Here is a 12,730-nt window from a genome sequence, read left to right on the forward strand (position 1 = left end):
TACTAAGCAAAGAGAATACAAAACAGATATGTTCTCTTCTTGAGAAACTTAAAATCTAATAAATGCAGCAACTGTTGATTGCGGTGTTATTTAATGAGGGGAAGTATGGAATTCTATGTGAGCACTTAGAAGGGGCATCAATATCAGCCTAAGGCTTTTAACTATTTTTACCAAAACATTCTTCCATATAAAGAAAACTACAGGAATGTTTTGAGCCAAGGGAGCATTTAGCTTGTGTAGATTCGTTTGTAAATATCTATGGATTCTGTTCTCTATAATGCTGTAAGATGTGGTTGCTAACAACGTTTTGATGAAGTATAATTTAAAACTTCCTTTATCCTTAGCATTTCTCCCTCTCTCCCCCTGGAGGTATATATCTGTGACTGGAGAGGCTGAATAAGATGAAGAATTTCAGTCATTCTCCCAAACCCCTCAGGTCCTGGTAGACTGATTTCCATCTGCCACTTATCAATATTAATTGATCACAAGCCTTCACCTGCATTTCAAAAGAGTGACCCTGATCAGGTTATATGTGAAGTCAATGTTTATAGATTCAACAAAAGCAAAAAATAAACTTACCCTAGGTTTGGGGACTGCTTGTCAGCTTTTTAGAGCCACCTATTTAATGAGTGTTCTCATTTATATTCTGAAGCTACCTCTTCAGAATTTGAAAGCTTTAATAATCCTGTAATCACCATAGGTGCTTATCAATATGGGTTTACCTCTGCATTTGTTAAAGACACAGACAGTATCTGTTTGCTATAAAATATATAGTATAGGGCTTCCCTGGTGGCACAGTGGTTGAGAGTCCGCCTACCGATGCAGGGGACACGGGTTCGTGCCCCGGTCCGGGAAGATCCCACATGCCGCGGAGCGGCTGGGCCCGTGAGCCGTGGCCGCTGAGCCTGCGCGTCCGGAGCCTGTGCTCTGCAACGGGAGAGGCCACAATGGTGAGAGGCCCGCGTACCGCAAAAAAAAAAAAATATATATATATATATATATATATATGTAGTATAAGCCCCTGCTTATGAAAAGTCTTAACAACTAGAAAGTTCAAATAGTCCAAACTAGTTTTGTTGTGTGGATACTAATGATAGTGAGGACCAGGAGTATCAGCAAGAACTCACGCTTTTCTAAAGTATAAAACAAAGCCTTATTTATTTTCAGTACTTGATTCTATTTTTTTGAAAATTAATAATTTTTCCATGTAACTTTTATAAAATAAATACAAGTTAATTAAAATGTTCAAGTAATCAAAACAACCCAAACTGCAGAAAATCTGGAAATTTAAATATATTCTATTAAATCAGAATATATATAATTTTTATTGGAGTGTAGTTGATTTACAATGTTCTGTTAGTTTCTGCTGTACAACAAAGTGAATCATATATATATATAATCTCCACTCTTTTTTATTTTTTTTTATTTATTTATTTTCATTTATTTATTTATTTATTTTGCGGTACGCGGGCCTCTCACTGCTGTGGCCTCTCCCGTTGCGGAGCACAAGCTCCGGATGCGCAGGCTCAGCGGCCATGGCTTACGGACCCAGCCACTCCGCGGCATGTGGGATCTTCCCGGACCGGGGCACGAACCCGTGTCCCCTACATCGGCAAGCAAACTCTCAACCACTGTGCCACCAGGGAAGCCCTCCACTCTTTTTTAGATTCTTTTCCCATATAGGTCATTACAGAGTATTGAGTAGAGTTCCCTGCTATAAAGTAGGTCCTTATTAGTTATCTATTTTATATATAGTAGTGTGTAGATATCAATCCCAATCTCCCAATTTATTCCTCCCTCCCTTTCCCCCTTGGTAACTATAAGTTTGTTTTCTATATCTGTGACTCTATTTCTGTGTTTATAAATAAGTTCATTTGTACCTTTTTTTTGATTCCACATATAAGTGATATCATATGATATTTGTCTTTGTCTGACTTTCTTCACTCAGTATGACAATCTCTAGGTCTATCCATGTCACTGCAAGTGGTATTATTTCATTGCACCTAACAAAAAGAACATGTAGGCATTATTCAATTTTCCTGAATTTTCTGAAAAATCTCTTTTTAATGGTTTATTTGTTTGACTTGGGATCAAAATACATCTCATCGATTGCATATTGGTTATGCCTCTTAAGTCTCCTTTGATCTAGAAGAACCTCTTTAATAGCCCTATTAGGTTGTTCAAGAAATGAATCAGTTGTCCTGATTTAGCTCCCCCATTTCAGGTTTGTCTTATTGTTTGTAAATGGTGTCATCCACTTTGTATCTTTGTATCCTCTGTATTTGTTGTAAAGGATCATCAAACCTAAAGGACTGATTGGATTTATAATCAACTTTTTGGGGTAAGAAAACTTCATAGAATGTTCAGTGTACTTCAATATTGCATTATAACAGAAGGCACATAGGACCTTACCAGGCACATTTCCACTTTCAGCTAGTTGAAATTGAAACAGTGGATAAGGAGGTGATAGCCTGATCCTTTTGTTGTAATGTTTCCCACCTTTTGTTAAATGTTTTGATACTAATAATGATCACTGCCTGAATCAACTATCTCATTAGGCTTTTAATATGATCTTATCCTATTCCATCATTCTTTCAATGTCTATTAACTGGAATTCTTCTCTAAATACTCTCCATCATCAATTAAGAATCTGATAGACTGTTTACCCTCAAACTGTTCATTCAAGACAGGATGAATACTTTTTATTCTTTCCCATTAATCACCAATTTCCAGAGTAAGTAATTGGTGCCATAGTTACCTCTTAGTGACAAATGGACATGGGTTTTTTAAATCATTTTTTGTATTATTATGAATGTGTAGATTTTTATACATTCAGTGAATCATGTTGGCTCCTCGTTTCCTCTTAACACAATCCCTTAGTTGCCAAGAGCTCCCTTGCTTTCTGAACAAGATGTCCCAGGTTTTCTGTGTGTATTTCCTCCCCTGAACCTGAAATCAGCCATTTCTCAAGGAACCATGGTTCCTCTTAGCCAGAAATGGTGCTAAGGAAGAGTGGTGACTGCTACTGGGTCTCTTTGCTTCTAGATCTTTTTTAGTAGAAAAAGTAAGAGCATGATTGTTGTAATAAGCACATTATTTAACTCACAACATGCTCTATGTAATCTTGCACCGTTCCCATCTTATTCTAAGAGAGTAGCACATTAAGTTAGAAACAAGATGTATAATTCCTTAAGAATGATTTTCACATCAAGCTTTTTATCTATGTTCATATCTCAGCAGGACTTTTTATTATTTTAGGAGGAAGTCAAAGATGAGAACTTAGCTTATAATACCAATTAAACTTAAAAAAAAATTTCCAGACACCAAAAAATACTTCATAGAGTTGGTGGCTCACCAAGACATTCAATATTTATATAAAAGGAAAAGATATTATGTATTTGTTTGGATGTCAAACTTAATTTGCAGTAGAAATTTCTTATTTTAGGTTTTAAGGAGACTGAGACCACAATGTGAGTTTTAGAAAACATAATAAACCATCGATTTAAAAAAAATTTTTACCTAAGCAACTTCCCTATCAGATGGTTGGGGCAGAAGCTTTATATCCATGTCACTTGTGTTTCTATTTATTTCTGTTTTTGCCAAGATCTTAATTTTGTTGTTGTAATGAACTTCAATGTTTCTTGTCTTTGACCTGTAATTCTTTAGTGGGAAGCACCAACAGTTAAGGGTGATTGCTAGCAATTTCAAAGGGCATCCATTTTCTCAGTCATTTGTCCATTTCTCCATCTTCATAGAGTAAATATTAAGGAAAAACTTCCCACTTTATAATCTGTCCCTTATTTCTATTGTGATAAAAGCAAAAATAAATTCTCTGTTTTCTCTGTGAAAAGCCACACAGTAAAATCCTAACATTTTACTCAACTACTTAAAGCCTCTTTTAAATCCATGACTTTTTATCAGCTAGAATCTTTATTTCAGGAGACTGCATTTCTCTTTAAATAAATAACACCTATACTTTTTAAAAAATCAAATAATTTAAAATATATACAGAGCAAGAGGTAAATCTTCCTTGCTAGAAGCAAGCATTATAACCGGTTTCCTCTGGATCCCTTTAGTGATTCAAATAGCAGTTAACTTATATTTAAGTTAAAATTGGTTGCTTCTTTTTAATTTATGGTTTTTTAGAGCAGCAAAATGTGGGAAGTAATCAATACTGTGGACAAAGCTCCAAAGAGATTTTATAATTATAAGAAGTCTCTAAATGCTCTTATATGCATTAACGAATTTTTAAATTGTAAATGTGTATCTAAAACCTAGCTGTATGGGTTTAGTGATATTTAGTAAAGATTAAAATATATTTATCAAGAGTATAACAAATAACTAGTTCTTTGTAAAGAATATTTTAATTTTTGCTTATTTTATTTTACATGGTAACAGTAAGTCAAGCAAAACAATAAAATGTAAAGAAGAAGAAAAAAAACTCCCCCAAATCTCACCACCAAATAACTAATTCTCAACAGAAAGGGTTAAGTTCCTTTAGCTAGAAACATAATTTCATATTTATAAAAGATCAGGGATCAAGATCATTTATAAAAGATTCTATATAATTTATGAAACCACTCTCTATATTCTTACCTGTCTGAATAATTGAGTCTCCTAATAAAAATCATACTGTCAACTTAGACCTAAAATGGAGATGTTTTACCATTTCATTCTTTCTCCACAGTTTCCATGGAAACATGACAGTTATTATAATAGAAGTGGGGGGGGATGATGACTGTTATTCAAAGATAAAAATGATCCCAGGATTAAATACTTAGGACTATACAGCTCTTAAAAAGCACTACAAAATTAATATATGAGCTATTAAAGTAGTAAAGAGAAAATTCAGTACATATTTAGCATGTAGGGTAAAAAAAAAAATTAACAAGGCTAATGTTGGCTCTATTAGGTTTCCATTTATGCAGTCTGTGTCTCTGCCTATAACAATGAGAAGCTAAATACTGGAACAGCATTTAATTAATGAAGTTCAGTGTAGAAAAAAATAGTAAATAGAAATTGAGCTATCAGTGGTAAGGAATTTGAAAAAATAAACTTTTTTTTTTTTCCTGCTATGTTTTACCAACTGACAATATTAAAGCACTGTGGGGGGGGGGGGGAAGACTATATCCAATGACATTTTTACTTTTAAAATAAATATGGCAGAATTTACTATCCCAATTAGCTATGTGTATCAAGGTGACTAAAATGGAACCTTTTACTGTATGAGTTAATTAGTGTGAAATAATTAGGGAAACCTTCCTTACAGTGACATATGCTATAATGAATTACTACTGTGGGTCTCATCCACTTTGAACTGAATGTAGGGAAAGTACCAGTTTAACACTTACAGTAAATGTGTTAGAGATGTTTTACCAAAATGGATGTTTAGATGGTTTTGTGATGACAAAGAAATAGAACACATCATTTGGTGAACTGATATTTTTGACATAGCCCCTATAACAATTATATGAAAAGAGAAATGAATGCAAAATGGAAGGTAACTAAGTAGCCAAACAACTCAAAGTGTAGAGTATGCTTAATGCCTGTGCTTTTCGTGTTTGCTTGTGTATTTCCTCACTGGCCCAACTCCATTGATGGGATTTTGTATTTATTTTGTTTGGAAGATACCTAGCACCAAAGTGAAGGCATTGCTTTTTAGAGTAGCTACCTATTTTATACCTTTAATAACAAAAACCATGTGCTACAAACAAAGAGCAGGCACAAAATATCAAGGTGTTCTTAATGATATTGGCTTTGGTAATTTGGTGAGTTGGATCTTTCCCTAAGTAGTAGAGTTGGAATCTATTGAAGACCTAAGTCTCTGTTTGAACTTCCCAATCTTCTGTTCACTTGTGCTCTATACCTGCAGCAAGACTTGATCAGTGTGTGCTGGGTTTAATTATATTCCTGGAAGAGTCTAATATACAAGTGTGTTTTTAAAAGTCTATCATTTTTATGTATAACCTTTTGAAATTAAACTAAAGCTTTTTATTTTTTAATTTTAATTTTATTTTAGTGATCACTTAGAAGTAACATCTCTAAGCCCATTCTTAATGATTTCTAATTGCTGTGTCTGAATGACAATCAATTTTTAATTTTAATTATACTTTTAGATTAATTATATAACCACATGGAATCATCTAAATTAAAAACTGATAGTTACTCAGATATTTGTTGACAACATTATGTGTTAATATATATATGCATTGGGTCTCTCCAGGGAAAAATCTACTCCCATTATTTTCGTGGTTCAAGTGAAAACTGAAGAGAAAATGAAAATTTGTCTCATTTAGTGATATGTGTAATGGTTGATTAAACATTCAAAGAAATGTTAAAAGGATCATGATTGAGTCTCATCTTTGTTAACATCTTAATTACCTAAAGGATGCCGTCAACAAATCTGTAATTCAAAATGTAGGTGTTATTCCCCAGGGCATGTTGCAAACATCTGAGAGGAAAAGAATGCACAAAATGGAGTGAGGTAGAGAGGAAATTAATTAAAACATAAATTAGAAAAACAAGGCTCATCAGCAAGTAGTTGTCTGAAATCTATATATTTATTAACAAGGAAAGATATTTATTTTGGTTGATGAAAGTAGGAGGTTTGGGAATTCTCTAAAGAGACTCTAGGATATTAGTTAGCTAGTAAATGAGTTGTGAACTTGCTAAGGCAGGATTGTACTGCAGCAGAAACATGGCTGGTCACATTGGGGACTTGTGGACGGTTGGGTTCTGTTAGAAGATAATAATGGGAATAAAACTTCCCTGGATGAAGGATTTTCAAACTACTTTGCATCATTGAGTCAATATTTCAAAACCTTTTTGAAATGTTATTATTATGATAGTGTCATAAATGAACTATGATTATGCTAATTGTGTCATAGGCAGTAATTAAATAGTATAAAATGTCCATAGGATTCCCTACCAAATGAGATGGAGGTGCTTACAATGTGCCTGTTTCCCTAAAAATGTATTAGGAAGACAATTAATACAGTTCCATTTTATAAATGAGGAAACTGAAGCATAGAGAAGTTAAATAACCTTCCCCCACCGCCAAGTCACACAGCTAGCAAGTGGACCTAGTCCACAGTGTGAAGATGTCTGAGAATCAGAGGTAATTTATTACCAAAAAGTAATACTTCAGTTTACACATCGGGAAATAGGAGAGTGGTTATACCTGAGCAACTTCAAGGAAATAGTTCCTGTATGGTTAATTCAGTACCTCTGGGTCCTCTCTTAGAGGTGTAATTTAGAATATTGGAGGATAGTTTGTAAAGTTTTCTTTTGGTTGGCATTTGTTCTAGTTTGCTTTGCTGGCTATTGTTTTTTGAAGATGGTGCTAGAAGGAGAACTAAAATATTTACCTGCTTTTAATATAATTCCCTTTCCAGGGGTGCATGCAGTTTCATGAATTGGAGATTATATACATATAAACATGATATATAAAATTGCTTGTTGATATGCTGAAATTTTTAAAAGTAGAGTTTACCAAGACAGCAACTATAGATTTACCAGTTACATTAATATTTAAATAATTTTGTTCTACAAATGGAGTAACACACTGAAAATCAAATTTTTGTGTGAGGGGGTGTTGGTGGGCAGAATTTTTTGAGATGCAAAAAAACTACTTGAAGATAGAGGAAACCATCAACATTCACAACCCTGAAATTCATCTCAAATCTTTGCATGATCAAGCAGGCACGTTGGACAACACCTGGATCGAAGCTTGGCAGGAGAAGCCGACAATCAATGGAGGCCTAAATTCCTTCTGGCTTCTCTTTGATAAAGTTGACACTCTCTGAAGCACAAATATGTTTTTTGTTAATTTAAGAGCCAAACTGTGCTGCTTGTCTTTAGTGCCTGGGCATTAAAATGACCTGATGTTGGTCAAACTATCTTTCATTTGAAACATTTTTAGAAGTCATTTCAGAAGTATACAACTATGCTACAGTATGTAAACAGCTTACCTTAAACATTTTAGCTATTAATTTCCCAAAGCTTTAAAATTAGTATTTCCTTAAATATTATTTTTTAATTTCCCATAAAATTTTAAAATATTAAATTACATGTAACTTTAAAAACTGCATCTTTTTTAATAAACACAAGGGGTTTTTTTTTTTCCAGTTTTTGTCTGAAAATTCACATTTTTTGTGTATTTCTCTGCAGAGTCAAGCCGTCAGTGTTAGGCAGCTCTTAGAACTCTACACTGAACCTTGGTTTGTGAGATAATCTTTAAGGATGTGCAAGAATTGGATCCCTCCTTTTGCACTTGTGAGGCTTACATTCCGCCCAGCATGAGAAATGAGCTCATGTTGGCTGGATAAAACTAAGTAAACATGTCAACTGAGGACACGATTATACCAAGTGACTACACTGCTCATTGTTTCAAAGCACGTTTTGATAGAGTCTGAATGAAATTAACAGAAGAGATACACTTACTTATGACAAATATTGTATCTTTGTGAAGACTACAGACAAAGCTTTATCCAGTGCAAGAAGCACCTGGGAACTAGTCCTAACCCTGCACTTGAACTGTCCATACTCAGATGCTTTATTCTGGCTGCTTTTCTTGCCCAGTCACAGCACCACCTGGGCTGTTCACTTAAAACTTCGATTAACTCTCCAAATACCAGGGTAGTCACTCTGCATCAGTATCTCATCTCACAGAACATGAGAGGTGGGAGAGAGATACCCAGATCCGACTCCTTCGTTTTACAGGGGAGGAAACCATTAGCTGTTCTAGAGATGTGGACTTAGTCATTTTAAAATTAGACTTCATAGAGACTTATGAAATATGGTTTTTAAATATGACTATACCCATAGATGAAATATTGAACCAGTACAAAAGCATCTTCCCTAATGACAGGTACTTTGGGATGCCTAGTAACATTTTCTGGTCACTGGGGTACCATTCAGAGCAGTGAAGGAATTGATTTACAATATGGTGCACCCATAAATGTCTCAGAGCAGCTCTTTACTCGCTGGGAGAACACAACATTATTTCATCACTCATTTCAGTTAATCTTTGAGTTTGATTCTATTCACATAACTGACAGTAAAAGACAAACACAATGTTATAAATATTCAAATAGTTTATTATATTTTGTCTGTTTTGTGTGACTCAGCTACTTTATCATTTTCCAGATAGATACACATTAAAACTTGAACATCTGTAGTATACAGTTTTGAGATAATAAATTTGAAAACTGCATCTCTTAAGGGTATAATTACTTGACTTAACTGGCATGCCATTTGATAAATATTTGTTCTGTGAAAAGAAATAATTTGGGAACTTCACTGGTGACTGAGATACAATGTTTATATGACTTAGCATCCTGGAGACGAGCCGGAGAAATCGTGTGTACAGTGGCACACACAGTGTAATCTAATTGAACAGAAAGGAAAATAGTAATTTTGTAATGTCTGAGAATGAGTTCAAGAAGAAAGAAACAATGAGTGAATAGAATCAAGAAAATCTATAGTAATTAGAGATATTAAAAGTTGTAACGATGCTGTATTAGTTTCCTGTAGTTGGTGTAACAAATTACCACAGAATGGGTGGCTTAAAACAAGACAAACTAATTTTCTCACAGTTCTGGAGCCTAGAAATATGAAATCAGTCTGACCAGGCCCAGTCAAGGTGTTGGCAATGCCACATTCTTTCTGGAGGCTCTTAGGAACCATCTGTTCCTTACCTCTTCCAGATTTGGGTGGCTACTGGCATTCCTTGGCTCGTGGCCACATCACTCCAATCTTTGCCTCTGTCTTCACATTGCCATCTCATGTTATGTAAAAGTTCACTGTGCCTCCCTCTTGTAAGGATATTTATGATAGCATTTAGGATTTACCCAGATAAACCAGGAAAAATTCCCCATTATAAGATCCTTAATTTAAATCACAACTGTGAAGACTCTTTCCAAATACGGTATCATTTACGGTTCCAGAGATTAAGACCTGATATCTTTGGGGGACCATGTTTTTGTCCACCACGGAGAAGTTAACCAGTTGAGTTTGCACAGTGTATCATGCCCCCTTTTCCCTTTCAGAATGCAGAGGATGCTACTTTGAACATATCCTAAGTGACATCTGATGAGGGTTGAGCTTGGATTCCACCCACCCTTGCTCTCTCTTTCCTTTTCTTCCAATTCTAAACCAATCCTATTCCCAGTGTTTTTCTTCCTAGCCTCTATGCAGAGAGCAGTAACCAAAGTCTGTAAAGTTTGCAAGTGTCCTCTTCCACCCCCAACCTACCATTTTGACCTAGGCATTCCTTTTGAATTCCTAGGTGTGACCTTGGGCTACTACGTGTAAATGCAAGTTACACTCACAGGAGAGTGAAGGTTTTTCTTGTCCTCTTAGAGACAAAACGCTAGAAATTGCTAGACTCAACTCAAAAAATCAGATTCATCTGTCACTCAAAGCTTATGCCTGCCACATATTCTAAACACATCATCTACCATTGGTGCCCTGGGGTTGAATATTCCGAAAGGCCACTGAATATGCTCGGCATGACATGTGGAATGCCTGTGTTTGTTTTTTTTAGAGAAAATTCCCAAGGACTGTATTGACTATCTTCTTTTGGAAATCAGCTGCAGAGATCTGCACAGTGAGAGCTGACCCTGCCATATGTAGGTGGTTGGGATTTGCCTGATTGCCATAGAAGGAGATTATGAAATAGCCATCTGTTCTTGAAATTTCCACCCCAGGGCCTCCTCCCTGGAGTTGCTCTAGGTCCCCTGTATAGTCATGTCTCCCTCTGCATCAGCATCCCTCACATGAACAGGGGAGTGTGGATTCCTCAGGTCATTTTAGGGGAGGCAGGTCCTGGGGAGCAACAGTGTTCACACCAGGACTGGGTCATCCTCTGGTCCCTGTTCCCACCGTTTACCTTTGCAAACGTACTCCTGTAGGTTTGTTTCATTTCATTGGGAAGAATAGGTGAACTTTATCATAGGAAGTATTACCCACGGATCTGTTACCAACGCTTTCTCTAAGCATGTACCAAAAAGCTGTGTAAAACCCATAAGATCACAAAAGAGTACCTCTGGATTCATGAGTATATCTTTTCGAAATGATTAGTTGAAATTGAGCACTTGATTTGTGTGCCAGGCACTGAGCTGAGTATTTTGCATTCCTTCATTTAATCCTTTGAAATAGTACCTATTATTGTTATTATCCTAACTTTCCAGATGGGGAATCTGAGGCTCACAGGGATTGGTTGACTTCACAGATAGCTGTGGAGTGGAAGGCTTCACTCTAAGTCAGCAGCAGAGTCAGGATTTGAACCCAAAAATGTCTTACCTCCAGAATTCATCTCTTTAACTCCAGCAGTACTGTCTCTTGACCATAGTTATGACCTTGTTATGGCCTTGGTTTTAATCTGGAAATATGCATGAGTAGCTTTGTGAAAATATCCCTTGCATATGTTACAAATGGAAGGCACTCACAATAAGAAAGAAAACATTGCCTTTTAGAACTGCTTTTTAATCCTCAGTTTGTAGCTAAACCATGAGTTGTAAAACATATAGGGCTTCCCTGGTGGCGCAGTGGTTGAGAGTCCGCCTGCTGATGCAGGGGACACGGGTTCGCGCCCCGGTCCGGGAGGATCCCACATGCCGCGGAGCGGCTGGGCCCGTGAGCCATGGCCGCTGAGCCTGCGCGTCAGGAGCCTGTGCTCCGCAACGGGAGAGACCACAACAGTGAGAGGCCCGCGTACCGCAAAAAAAAAATAAAAAAAAACAACAACATATAAACTGATATTTTAGGTCCTGTCATAAGTTAAAAGTAATAACAAACAACTCTGAATAGCATAAGTGCTTTTTCTCTATCATATTTATCACATCACGTGAGTGTGTTGTGGTCAAATGTTCTACTGTAAAATCCTGCAGCATCATAGGCCTGCACGTTTAGACAGCTGACTTTGCCTTTAAGCCAGCATTACCAAATCCAGCTATGAGCAACTGAAGCAAATTCACAACCATTCAGAGCTAACACTAGGACATTTAGGCACCATTAATGATCTACTGGGAGTTTCAAGTAACACTGTATCCATTAAGGGACAGAAATTGTAGAAAGATGATCTTTAAGGCAACGACAGGTGAGCTGGCAAACTATTCCTGCCCTGCAGTCAATATTTTTTTCATTTGGTCAAGAAATAGTAGCTATTTTTGCCTTTCGGGCAGCTGGTTTTTAGTGTATTATATGTAGAGTTTATGAATTATACATGATTTATAGTTTCTGTATAGATATGTCATAATGAAACCTGACTAGAGCTAAGATCACTGGCCTCACTGCAAAACACAGTAGTGTCTGATAGAGTCCCTTATTATTTAGACATCTTTGAAAAGTTTACCTAAAAATGTTCGTGGGCTTTTCATTTTGTTTTGTTTTTTTCATTTAAAAATTTTTAGCAATGTAGAAAATACGTTTTAGAAAGAATGAATTCAGAAGTTTTCTAACTTCTATCACTATATTTGGCGAAGAATTACTGATTAAAGTCTTACTGACAAAATGTCATTAATCTTCTTTTATCAAATAGGATATTGCGCTAAAACAGCGGTCTGCAGGCTTTTTCTGTAAAGGACTTGATAGTGAATATTTTTGGCCCTGCAGCCTATTCAGCTCTGCCGTTGTCACACAAAAGTAGTCACAGACAATATATAAACCAATGAGAATACCTGTCTTCCAACACATAGTTATGGAGCCTGAAACTTGAATTTTACATAGT

General features: G+C 36.0%; 1 protein-coding gene across 2 annotated transcripts in view; it reads left to right on the forward strand.

Moving 5' to 3' along the window:
• PRKG1 (protein kinase cGMP-dependent 1) overlaps positions 1-12,730 on the forward strand; it is a 1,186,243-nt gene that overhangs the window by 1,093,072 nt on the left and 80,441 nt on the right. The gene's annotated exons all lie outside the window — the stretch shown is intronic.

The sequence above is a fragment of the Phocoena phocoena genome, chromosome 16 (assembly GCF_963924675.1).
Source record: "Phocoena phocoena chromosome 16, mPhoPho1.1, whole genome shotgun sequence".
Taxonomy (NCBI): Eukaryota; Metazoa; Chordata; class Mammalia; order Artiodactyla; family Phocoenidae; genus Phocoena; species Phocoena phocoena.